The following is a 12,035-nucleotide window of genomic DNA, read 5'->3' on the forward strand; positions in this document are numbered from 1 at the left end:
CAGTTCCCTATGGTGTTGAATTTGTGAGATCCTCTCACAATATCCAAAGCATGATTGATACCGAAAACATGACATTGCAAGTGGACAAGCTTGCAAATGAGCCAATGAAGTGGGCTCCTCTCTGACATGCCGACCACCCTTACCACCCTTATGATGCCTCCTTGGCACTTCTACCTCTGGTGTTGAATCACTGTCATAGCTCTGCTCATAATCTGATTCGGTTTCTGACATGGTTATGAAGGCAAGATGACTGAAATATATTGCTGACTTGGCACCCAATTAACTGCTTTTTGACTTTTTCAAATGCTGTCACCAAGGGGACATAAATACAAGGGAATTGTTAGGGATAGGGGAACATGTGGGAATTAGGGAGAATAAACACAAAGAAGGAATTTAGGGAAGACAAGCATGGGAAATTACAAAATTGTGGGATTTAAAGTGAAGTAGGTTTTAGGAATTAAGTATGCTTTTAGGAATTTTAAAGAGGAGAATGATGAAATTTCAAGGGAAAATTTGAGGGAGAAAGGTGATGAAAATGAGGGAAAAAGGGGTTTATAAATGGGCAACCTTGGACAGCAAGAGAAATTTGAAACCCTAGTACCATTGAAACTTTAAATTTTTCATAACAAGGGAGGGTTTTGATTTATCATTTACATAGCATTTGAACATATTAATTCTCTTTTTCATCTTGCAAAACCAAATCTAGGCATAGAGGAGAAGCCTACCTGCACTTTGCCTGAGAGAAAAATCGATTTGATGACTTGCTGGCAGTTTGTTGAGCTGAAACCCCAACGTGTAGCGTGCCCTACCCAACGTGTAGCGCCCCTCTGACGCGTAGCGCGCCTCTCCTGACGCGTAGCGCGCCCCTGAAACTGCTCAACTTGCTCAAGAACTCCTCAAATCAACTTTGCAAGGATTCACTAAGCTTGTAAGAGGCAAATGAGTTGCAAATGAGGAGTGATGTGCTTTTATAGGTTTCCTTTTGATTTTTACTTGCCCAAAACCCACTTTGTAATGTTTTGAGTGTTGACACTTTTTGAATTAATTGGCTCTGACCTTTGATTTCTTTTCTTTGAAAAATTGGTTGAAATGATGATTTCTTCTGAAAATTTTTGCAGGGATAGCTTCTAGGATGCTTTGGCAAAGGAGACCAAGGCTGCACTTTGACATTTGAATAATTTGAAATTTTGAGAATTTTTACAAAAATGAGATAATGACCATTGTTTTCAAAAACAGAGTTTTTGAGAACAAGGTGAAAATTTAGTTGTACAATGATGAGAATTTTTGAAATAATGTTTAATGAAGGACATCCCTCTGGCCTGCTGGTCCTTTATGACCTCTCAAGACAAAAATGGACTCAACCCTAGACCTAAGACCTTAAAACTTAAAGCAAGATGAATGACCCTTTGAGGATTTTATTTACTTGAACAAACCTGAACCAGCAGTGCCAAACAAGAGGGGAATAACAACACAAACTCCCTCCACCAGGATTATGGCATGCCTAACGGAATGCAACATGATCACACTGATGGGACACCTAATCATGAAATGCAAAGAGCTTTGATCTCTGGTGGAGGGCTACTAGACCGACTCTAACAAGGTGGCTAACATAGAACAACATAGAGATAAGGAACCCAATGATTTTCCTCAAAGTAAATAGATGACAAAGTGAGGCCTACTTGGAATCCTTCGCACACTTCACTCCATATTTAGCTTGGAAGATCAAACTCTAGCTCTAAATGCCAAAATTACAACTTTCACAGTCAGATAACACAAGCCAGGAAACTACAAGATCTATGCAGTATCATCTAAATACTACATTCAATAGATCAACATGGTATTGAAATATATGAAATAAAAACATCACATATAGGAAAATAATGAATTATTTGCATTAATATAAATGGAAGGAGATTACAACCACAAGTAGGAGTTGATCTTGTAGAAGATCTCCTCCGAGTTGTTGACTTGTCCTTTACTTATCACAATATGCACCTCCAATCACCCTAAATGCATGAGATAAAAACCACTCACTGCAACAACATAAGGGCAGAATCACTCTCCAAACGCGAACCCCCAACCACATATAAGGTTGAGAATATATAGAAAAGTAGGGTAAGTTGGGAGTTCTTATCCAAGTACCAATCTAGAGTTTGAGATCCATCTTTGATGGAGGGATAGGATCAAAGGATAAGTGGTGAAAACTCCAAACTAGGGTAGGACAGGATCTGAATGTTTTATCCAAGGTAAATAGTTAAAAGAACTTATGGAAACTCCTAGAAGGGGAAGCTTCCAGAATCATGATCATTCTCCAATATTTTTAGAACCAACACAGGTGCAAAGGGAAGCAACCCACTGGTGACCAACATTGGCTACATTGGAGAAACCTATAGGTGATCACACCCCAATAGGCATACAAGGAGAATTTTCCCTAAAACTGACTCAGATGATGCAGTTTAGGGTTGAAATTCTAGGGGATGAATGGAACATGCTTAGGGATTTGTGCAAGATGGTGACTAGGGGGAATAGGATGTTGATTGATCCCATTAGGAGGCTCACTGATCAGATGTGACAAAATGGCCTATAACACTTCTTGCACCATCTATCTCTTAAACCATCTTTTCCCCTCAGATGATGTTTTCATTGTCTCAACGATGCTTTCTTATGTTACTTGAAATAGTAGCCCCTGAACCCTAGCGTTATTGCTATCAAATGAGTCAATGAAATCAGAGGTGAGCTTAAGATCATACCCAATGAAGAGTTGAAAAATTGGCTCCCAACCCACTTCTCTGAAAATTGCAAATGTGTCAGCCCCATACACCTATAAGAGCATTGCTCCATCTGGCTCATACCATTTAAGGTGCCCACTTTTTCCCATCTGTCCAGCTAGCAGTCTCCAAGAATTGACCAATTGAACTTTTTCCCTTCGCATGATCCACCACCTTGTAAACAATGCCTCAGAAATGGTTTCCACCGCTTCGAATTTGATAAACACTTTCTTTTTATGCACTTGGTTTCCACTTTATGCAGTTGCTGTTCATAAAACATTAATATATAATTTACCAAACATCTAATTTACCAATGCCTACAACAGTTTTGAAAACTCATTTTGTAGCACTTTTTCTCTTCAAATATTCTTCAATCTCTATTAAAGGAGCATTATGATATGTGTTAATATCAATAAGTACCTCTTTCCTCACTATTCGCCTTTTGGTTTGTGGTTTCATTCAAGAACATGGTGGTGACTCCAATCTCTTCCCACTCTCTTATGGTTGTAATTTAGTTAATTTTATTTTATTCTAGCCTTGGAGTTTACTATATTTCCCTGTTTGCTCTCAAGAGATGGGAATGTTTGGACATGCATCCTTTAAATAACTTATAAAAATCATCGAAGAAAACTCAATTCCCAAGAACATGTGGACACCACAAATAAAGGGGTAAATTAGTTAAATGCACCCACACAACAACGATAGTTATAGCCATGGTTGTTGGATTGGGTTATGAGAACCTAGGTGTGATGAAAACACCCACTTTTCCCATAAACCATGGCCCCTCTTGTAAGGACAAATGACATGGGGCCTGTTACACAACATTTTGTCACTATCCCTGTACTCCCCCTTCCTTGATCCTCGAGGACCTCTACAGTGAACCTCGCATGCTTTGCCTTCATGAAGAAACTCCCATTATGTCCCTCTTCATGAGTAGATCATTTCCATTTTGCACCATTTCCCCTGAAACTTCTGTTTTGCCCAGTTTACAAGGTTGGCACTAATGACCTTTGTCTCCCCCGCACCGATGTGTAGAGATTAGCACTATTCCCCGCGCTGATCAGTGCGACTGAGCTATGTTCTAGTCGCGCCGGTCCTGTTATGGAATTTTTTTTAAATTAGAGCCGAAGCTTCCAGCTCTAGAAGCTTCATAACGGAAGTCTGGTAAATGGTTTGGCCAGATGGGGTCGAGGATGACAGTTTGGGCTCCTTTCCCCTATAATGATGGAACTACCTCAAGGGATAAGTCCTTCTCCCATGAGAAGAGGATCCATCTCCCATCCATATTTCCTATATAAACCTCCCTTCTTACCAAGCACAAGATAGTCATAGTTAGAGTGTTGGCTGAGTCTGAGTATAGTATTTTGATTAGACAAGCAAGATATTACTAGTTGTAGCCATCTAGTTGTGTGAGGGAGAAGTATGTTTGGTTTGGAGTGAAGTCTAAAGGGAAGAGACTTTAAACTATTGTTGTTTGAAGTCGTCATGGAATGCTAGCAGAAGTGTGTGGGAACCTGGTCTTGTTAGAGCAAGACTGCGACATCAAGATGAATGGTTGTAATCTCTCTTTGATATTAATATATGCAACTATCGATTGATTTCCTACATGTTTTGTAATATTACATATTCGTGTCTTGATGCTTCTTGACTCATTAAGTAGGTTGAATTGCAATTTGTTTATTATTATGCTTGTGTGCTGTTGTTATTTACTTGTTTCAGGAGCTTGAAGAAGGAAGCGAGAGATTTCTAGAGCGAGCAAGCGAGGACATCATCAAGCAGGATAAGTGACCAAGAGGTAGGCCCTCTTGATTGATTCTAATCTAAGGAAATCTTCCATAGAATGTATCTGTTGTGGCTAGACCCATTATCGGGCTAGAGGATTTTGCTCGTGTATGCACTTATAAATGTACTTCACCACAAATTGGCAACTCCATTGGGGAACCCAATCCTTTTGTTTGTTTTGGATTTCATGATTTCGTGAGAACTTTTCTAGTTTCATGTTTTCCCTTTGGTTCTATTTCTTTTCTCCTACTTACTGGCCTAAGTCTAAAATTCATAGTAGCAGATCTGGTCCTTGTTTTGATTTTTTTTTTTTCCTTAGTTACCTCAGCCAATGCACTTAATTCACTGACATTCGCGCCGAGCAACGCAAATTGCTGAGGAATAGTTGCGCTGAGCAACGCAAATTGCTAAGGAACAGTCGCGCCGACCAACCTCTAGCGCTTGTTTTTAGTTAGGTAGTGGTGCCAATGCTTGTAAGTGGAGATTAGGGCTTGACCCCAATCTTGGCCAGTGTGTTCTGCTTTTGCGATTTTGACCCCGTAAGCCTTTTGGACCATCTTTTGCCTGACTAGAAAGCTTCATTTAGCTTGCTTTGTGTGCTTGCTTGGTTTAGCCCACCCTCTGATGTGTTAAGTTTGGTCCTGTTTGAAGTTATTTTTTATTTTTTCTTTGAATCCCTTGATCGACGCTATTTTTGGCAAAAAAGTTGCATTGATTAGCCATCAACGCTAGTTGTAGTACTGGTTAGTCATGCCGATCGATGCTACTTTTGGCCCAAAAGTCGCTCCGGTCTCAGGGGTAAGAAAAAAGCAGAATTTCTCCCATTCCAGTGCCAGTGTGTCTTGACCCTTAGACTCTCTTCTTCCTCCCAGATGTGACTAGGATGCTTTGTTTTCAATTGAATAAGTAAAAGAGTCTTGTTGGTTCTCTTATTTCGACTGTCTCTTTTCTCTTTCCAAGCATAGATTACATTTTTTGGTTTGTTGTTTGAAGCATTTATGTGTTTGGTTGGTTCGATTCAAGGAAAACGTTGCTTTTAGTTTCATTTATCATGCTTCGGGTTTGATTGATGCTTGTTTGTTCAGAATTATGAAAATTTTCGTTAAAGTGCTTTATGTGAAAGGTTCATTTTGCATTTTATGAAAAGAAGAACATCATTCTAGTTTACGTAAGCGAAAATATTGCATGAGTAGTGTTATTGAGAAGCTAGAATTGCATCATCATAGGCATGGAAATGAAATGAAACTTCTTATGTTGTTATAGAAAGATTAAGTGCATTTTGGAGATTTATTAGTGAAAGATTTCAATCTTTGATTGTCGCATTAATTTTGTGTTCTCTATCTCTCAATTACTGATAACTTTCATCGAAGACCAAGATCTATTTTCTCATATAGCTGCATGTAGGAGTTTTGTCATACGATAGTGGTAGGACCTTGCAATTGAAACCTAATTCAAGATCAACTGTTAAAATTTATTGAATTAACCTAAGGAAGCATTGAACTTAATGCTCACATTTAGTGGTCTAGGCAAGAGACGTGTTCCGACGTCTTTAAACCTAGCAGCTATTTTTCTTTTCGGCATTAGAGAGTGCTAGTACAAACTTGTGCTCCCCATACCATCATGTATATAAAGGGAGACCCCACTAGGTTTGCAATTCTTTATTCGTTGGAAGCTGAGTCTGCTACCTTGTAAACGTGATACATCGAACACGACATTCAGGGAGATTTCCTGCCTGTACTTCTTGGTTCGCTGGGAGGTATTCTGTAGTTCACAGTTACCTGGTAATCCTTCATGCCTAGAGTACCCTGAGTAGTCATTTTTGATCTTTACTGACTCATTAAAATTGAAAATATCATTGAGAACTTGTCCTTTCGAGCTCGTTAACTACGAAAGTGACTAGAGTCATCTTTTGTCCTTTTCTCGACTCTTAAAACATGAAAAGGTAAAGTTTTGTTTAAGTGTTCTAAAATTAACTGCCCACGAAATATTCTTGGTAAAAGTTATCTTCCTTAGTAATTCTTCAGGGTTGATTCCAATGGAAACATTTCTAGATTCCAGCAGTCAAGGGTTCCCCTCAGATGGGAATCCTGGTCCTCTTCATTCTTTTTGAAATGCTGGTGCTCCTTATATGGCAATGGTGTCCCTCCCTGGGTTAACCATTGGTTTACCTGTCTGGTTGTTTTTGACCTCGATGATCTCAAGTGTCCCAACTCCTGCCCCGACATCTCTTTCATTTGAATCACATCACATTGATTCTAAAGTTGACCTCTCACCTTCTTCCCCTATTTCTTCCTATTCCTCTTCTACTTCACCTGGTGAAAGTTTGAAATCTAGTAACCATGAGGCTAAGAAGATGAGGAAGAAGACGAAGAAGAGGAAGTTAGATAAGTGAGAGGCCAACCATGCATCTATTACTCCAAATGCACCCCTGTCGAAAAACCTTCTGATCCTTCGCAGAAGGTAAAATTCCCTTGCAGGCTGTGTAAGGGTGACCATCTCCTTCGAGACTATCCTAGCGTCCCCAAAGTCTTAGAGGTGTGGTCTCAAGATCTGGTTTGACCATCCCCATCGACCTCTGGAGGTCATGTCAATGCTGCACCCTTGATTAGAAATGGTAAGAAGAAAGGGAAGATTAGATTCCCCTATAGGTTATGTGAAGGAGAGCATCTTGTTCACCTTTGTCCTCTTATGGATAAAGCTTCCAAGCTCTTGGAAAATCTTGCAGCTCCTCAAACCCAACTTCCTGTTGGTTACCAGAGGCTTTCTTCTAACCCTCTCCTGTTGGTAAAGAGATTGACTTGGATTCATCTCTTGCCCATCCTGCTCTTCCTGAACGAGACTCTCTTGTGTCTATTCTCGGCCAACCATTGGTCGAAAAGAGTGTCGACTTGGTTCTGCCACTAGTCACTCACTCTATTCCAGAAGAGAGTAGTGATCATACTGCTCATGTTCTTCTCGTCTCCTCAGATTCTCATGAATCAAAGTGTGACCCTTCCGTCCCAGTTGTTTAGGAGAGTCCTTCTCCTATTCCTGTATAGCATGGGGGTAATCGTATGATACCCCCACCAAGTAGTTTTTTCGTCTCTTTCAATTGGGGTCCATTGACCGCTTTTCACCTCCCATCTTATGTGCCTTTCCAGATCACAGTACAAGCGTATAATATGGTAGTACAGGCACTATATTAGATGAAAGTGCGTCTGTTAGCATCATGTCTTCCACTACTTGGCAAGCTTTGTGTTCCCCACAGCTTGTGCCCGTCACTCAGAATTTGTTGGCCTTCAACAGAGGAACCAATCAGCCCTTAGGGATCCTTCCAAAGTTCCCTATTACTTTGGGAGGAAAGACCGTCTATATAGACATGATGGTAGTCCAAGGTCCCTTAGATTTCAATCTTCTCCTTGGACATGACAATGTTTATGTCATGGGAGATCATGTTTCTTCGCTTTTCCGTGTGCTTTGTTTTCCGCACGAGGGGATAATTGTGACTATTGATCAATTGTCGTTCATTGGTCACCAAGCACCCCCTTTGCAACCATCGTCACCTATTGGCTCTTGTTTGCAAGTAGTACCTTCCCTGCCTTAGGTCAATTATGTGGCTACTCACTCTGTCTCCACATCTGCTGATGATCACATAGATGGTATTGTACATTATGTACTGGGGGCATTGGAACCCGATCTGTCTTTGGTACCAAATGACATGTATTCCTCCCAGAGCGTGGTTCTTCCGTCTAGTGAAGACCTCTTGGGAGCCATGTTCTCTTATGGGTCATGAACAGACGTCATGAGGATAATTCCTAGTCTTGTGTCAACCTCGTTAAAAATGAAACGAAGGGTATGAGGATAGTTCCTTGTCTTGTGTCAACCTCGTTAAAAAATGAAATGAGGGTGTGAGCATAATTTTGTCTTGTGTCAATCCTGTTAAAAAATGAAACAAGGGTCTCGAGGATAGTTCTTTGACTGTGTCAACCTCATTTAAAAATGAAGCAAATCCCTTTTCCAAATCGAGTCTTTGATTAAGATCTCGTAAAATCCCAGTCGAGTCTTTCCAGGATCTCGAAAGTGAACCTTCATTTCATCCACCTAGTTGATTGAAATGAAGCTTGGGGGGAATGTACCTTAATTGAGTCATTATGCTGGGGGCATGCAAACTTATAGCAAGCATAGTTTTTCGTTTCAAGGTTGTGTAAACATGAAACTGAATCCAAGCAGAGTTCTCCATGGTTCAAGCTTCTGTAAAAATGAACCATGCTCGATTTACATCTCATGATTGCCATTTTTATCAACTAATTTCTGCTAGATGAGCCTTGGTTGTTTTTCCTTTCCTGAGGGACCATAGCGATGAGTGGTTTTGTTAGCCAACCTCTTGTTCATTACATGTTTTGAGCAGTTCCACCATAACCAGAATCGGTTGCTACCCTTTATACCACTTGTTCCTCTAGGACGAGTCACCTTTAAGCTCTTTTATAACTCATAAAAAATGAAAATATCACCGAGTATTTTTTCCCTTTTTGACTTGTTAAAGAGAATAAAAACGGGGGGTCTACTTTCAGCTCTTTTCCGACCCTTTAAAAGCAAAAAGATGGCTGATCCCTTGTCATTTCAAACTCGTTAACAGATGAAAAACGTCATGTGCCCAGTATAAGTTTACCCCCTTTTTGGGCTGGGAGACACTATTTACAAAAAAGGCACTCCTTGACTGAAATGGTCAAGCGGTTCTCTCAAGTATTGTTTTCTACCTTTTCGGGCTCGAGAGACACAAACATACAAAAAGGGACCATGTGGAGTTTTATTTTACGTGTCTTTTTCAAACTCTCTAAACATGAAAAAGATACTAAGCTACACCTTTGTCAGACTCGTTAAACTATCAAACGACATCAGATTCGTCACCATGACAAACACGAACTTCTCCTTCCTAGGGCTCATTAAATTTACTAGGTCAGATTCGTCCGAAGGATGAACTTATAGTGCAAGCATATGCTATCCCCTTCAATATTGCGATTAAAAAATAATTGGGGTACTCACCATAAATGGTGGGGGAAAAATTTGGAAATCTATCGAGTCGTGTCAGCATCTTACTCTTGAACATGACACTCTTTGCTTCGTGTCGGGTTGGGACATCCTCCTTTGCATCATTGACCTTCATAGGTTTGGGCCATTCATTTTTGCCTTCCATTTGATCTCTGCCACATCATTATGACCACTGATCCCATGGATCCAAAAGCTGCCAAACTTCCAATTGTGTCGCTAATATGTTCAAGGGTTGCCCTTCTGCAGTTACACTTACCTTTGATTCTCTGTATCATCCAAAATCATTTTGCATCCTCTCGTCTCATGTTGATGATGTGGGATTCATTATGGCCCTCCTTCCACATGGTCACTTTCCATCGACTTCAACTCATTATCCTGGATGTTGACCAAGAGACTCCCTTCCAGTACCTTAGAGATTGCATGCCCTAATGGAAAGTTCTTCGCACTCGACTACAAGTTCACATCATTGGTTTTCGATCGAGTGATTTCATGGGTGTTCGACTTCAGCTCCTGTATTCACATTCCGTAAATTGTGCTGATAGTACCTTGAGGTCCATCGTCATTATTGGTAGTTTCTCTTATGCTTGTTAATAGTTTACATCATTGACTGGTAATCAAGTGACCTTTTATCATGTTCGACATCAACACATCTATTCGCATGCTAGGATTTGTACTTTGATCGGGTCGTGTTGGAGTGCAAGACCCTGGACTCAGATCACACAAGTCCAGGTTGTGAAGTGGTGTGACATGGTTTATGATGATGTGAATGTCTCTTTTAGATTGCTGGCTACGACCAGACCATGAGCTATCATATATGATCCTCTTTGATGGATGGTTGCGCCCACACCTGGATCCATTTACGTGATCATTCTCTGGATGGTTGCATCCATGCCACAATTCATGTATCATTTGACATAGATCTCAGTTTATGTATATGTATATGTACTTGCATGTAGGTTTTCCGACGGCAGACTGGTTCCCTGCACTGATTTATAAAGCATTTCATCCCTCACTTTGTTTTAGCCTTCATGCTTTAGGGGGCAACTGTTACACAACATTTTGTCACTGTCCTTGTACTACGCGTTCCTTGATCATGAAGGACCACTACAGTGAACCCTGCATGCTTTTCCTTCATGAAGAAACTCCCATTAAGTCCGTCTTCATGAGCAGATCATTTCCCTTTTGCACCATTTCCCCTGAAAATTCTGTTTTGCCCAGTTTACAAGGCTGACACTAATGACCTTTGTCTCCCCCGCGCCGATGTGTAGAGATTAGCACTATTCCCCACACTGATCGGTGCAAATGAGACGTGTTCCAGTCACACCAGTCCTGTTATGGAAAGTTTTTTAAATTAGAGCTGAAGCTTCCAACTCTAGAAGCTTCGTAACGGAAGTCTGGTAAATGGTTTGGCCGGATGGGGTTGAGGATGACAGTTTGGGCTCCTTTCCCCTATAATGATGGAACTACCTCAAGGGATAAGTCCTTCTCCCATGAGAAGAGGATCCATCTCCCATCCATATTTCCTATATAAACCCCCCTTCTTCCCAAGCACAAGCTAGTCATAGTTAGAGTGTTCGCTGAGTCTAAGTATACTATTTTGATTAGATAAGCAAGCTATTAATATTTGTAGCCATCTAGTTGTGTGAGGGAGAAGTGTGTTTGGTTTGGAGTGAAGTCTAAAGGGAAGAGCCTTTAAACTATTGTTGTTTGAAGTCATCATGGAATGCTAGCAGAAGTGTGTGGGAACCTAGTCTTGTCAGAGGAAGACCGCGACATCAAGACGCATGGTTGTAATCTCTCTTTGATATTAATATATGCAACTATCAATTGATTTCCTACATGTTTTTTAATATTACATATTAGTGTCTTGATGCTTCTTGACTCATTAAGTAGGTTGAATTGCAATTTGTCTATTATTATGCTTGTGTGCTATTGTTGTTTACTTGTTTCAAGAGCTTGAAGAAGGAAGCGAGAGATTGCTGGAGAAAGCAAGTGAGAGCATCATCAAGCAGGATAAGCAACCAAGAGGTAGGCCCTCTTGATTGATTCTAATATAAGGAAATATTCTATAGAATATATCTGCTGTGGCTAGACCCATTATCGGGCTAGAGGAATTTGTTCGTGTTAGCACTTATAATTTTACTTCACCACAGGACCATGAAAATAAATAATGAAAAAAACCTTTAAAACATAAAAGAAGTTTAAAATTTATGGACCATGTTTTCATAAGCCAATCATGAAGAACTACAATGAAAGGCTACAACCCATTACATATGTATATGAGACCATGGGTTTTGTAATGAATAATGTATTCAATAACCCCCTATATCTACAATTTTAGAACTTAATTAACATTGAAAACTCCCATGTATGGAGCCAAAGGAGAGAAGGAATTCCATTTCTAAGAGTATGCCTCTCCTCAACACACCACCACATTGGCATAATAATTACCACATA

The sequence above is a fragment of the Pinus tabuliformis genome, chromosome 2_1 (genome assembly GCF_031772625.1).
Source record: "Pinus tabuliformis cultivar Carrire ecotype Pingquan chromosome 2_1, CPIR1, whole genome shotgun sequence".
Classification (NCBI taxonomy): Eukaryota; Viridiplantae; Streptophyta; class Pinopsida; order Pinales; family Pinaceae; genus Pinus; species Pinus tabuliformis.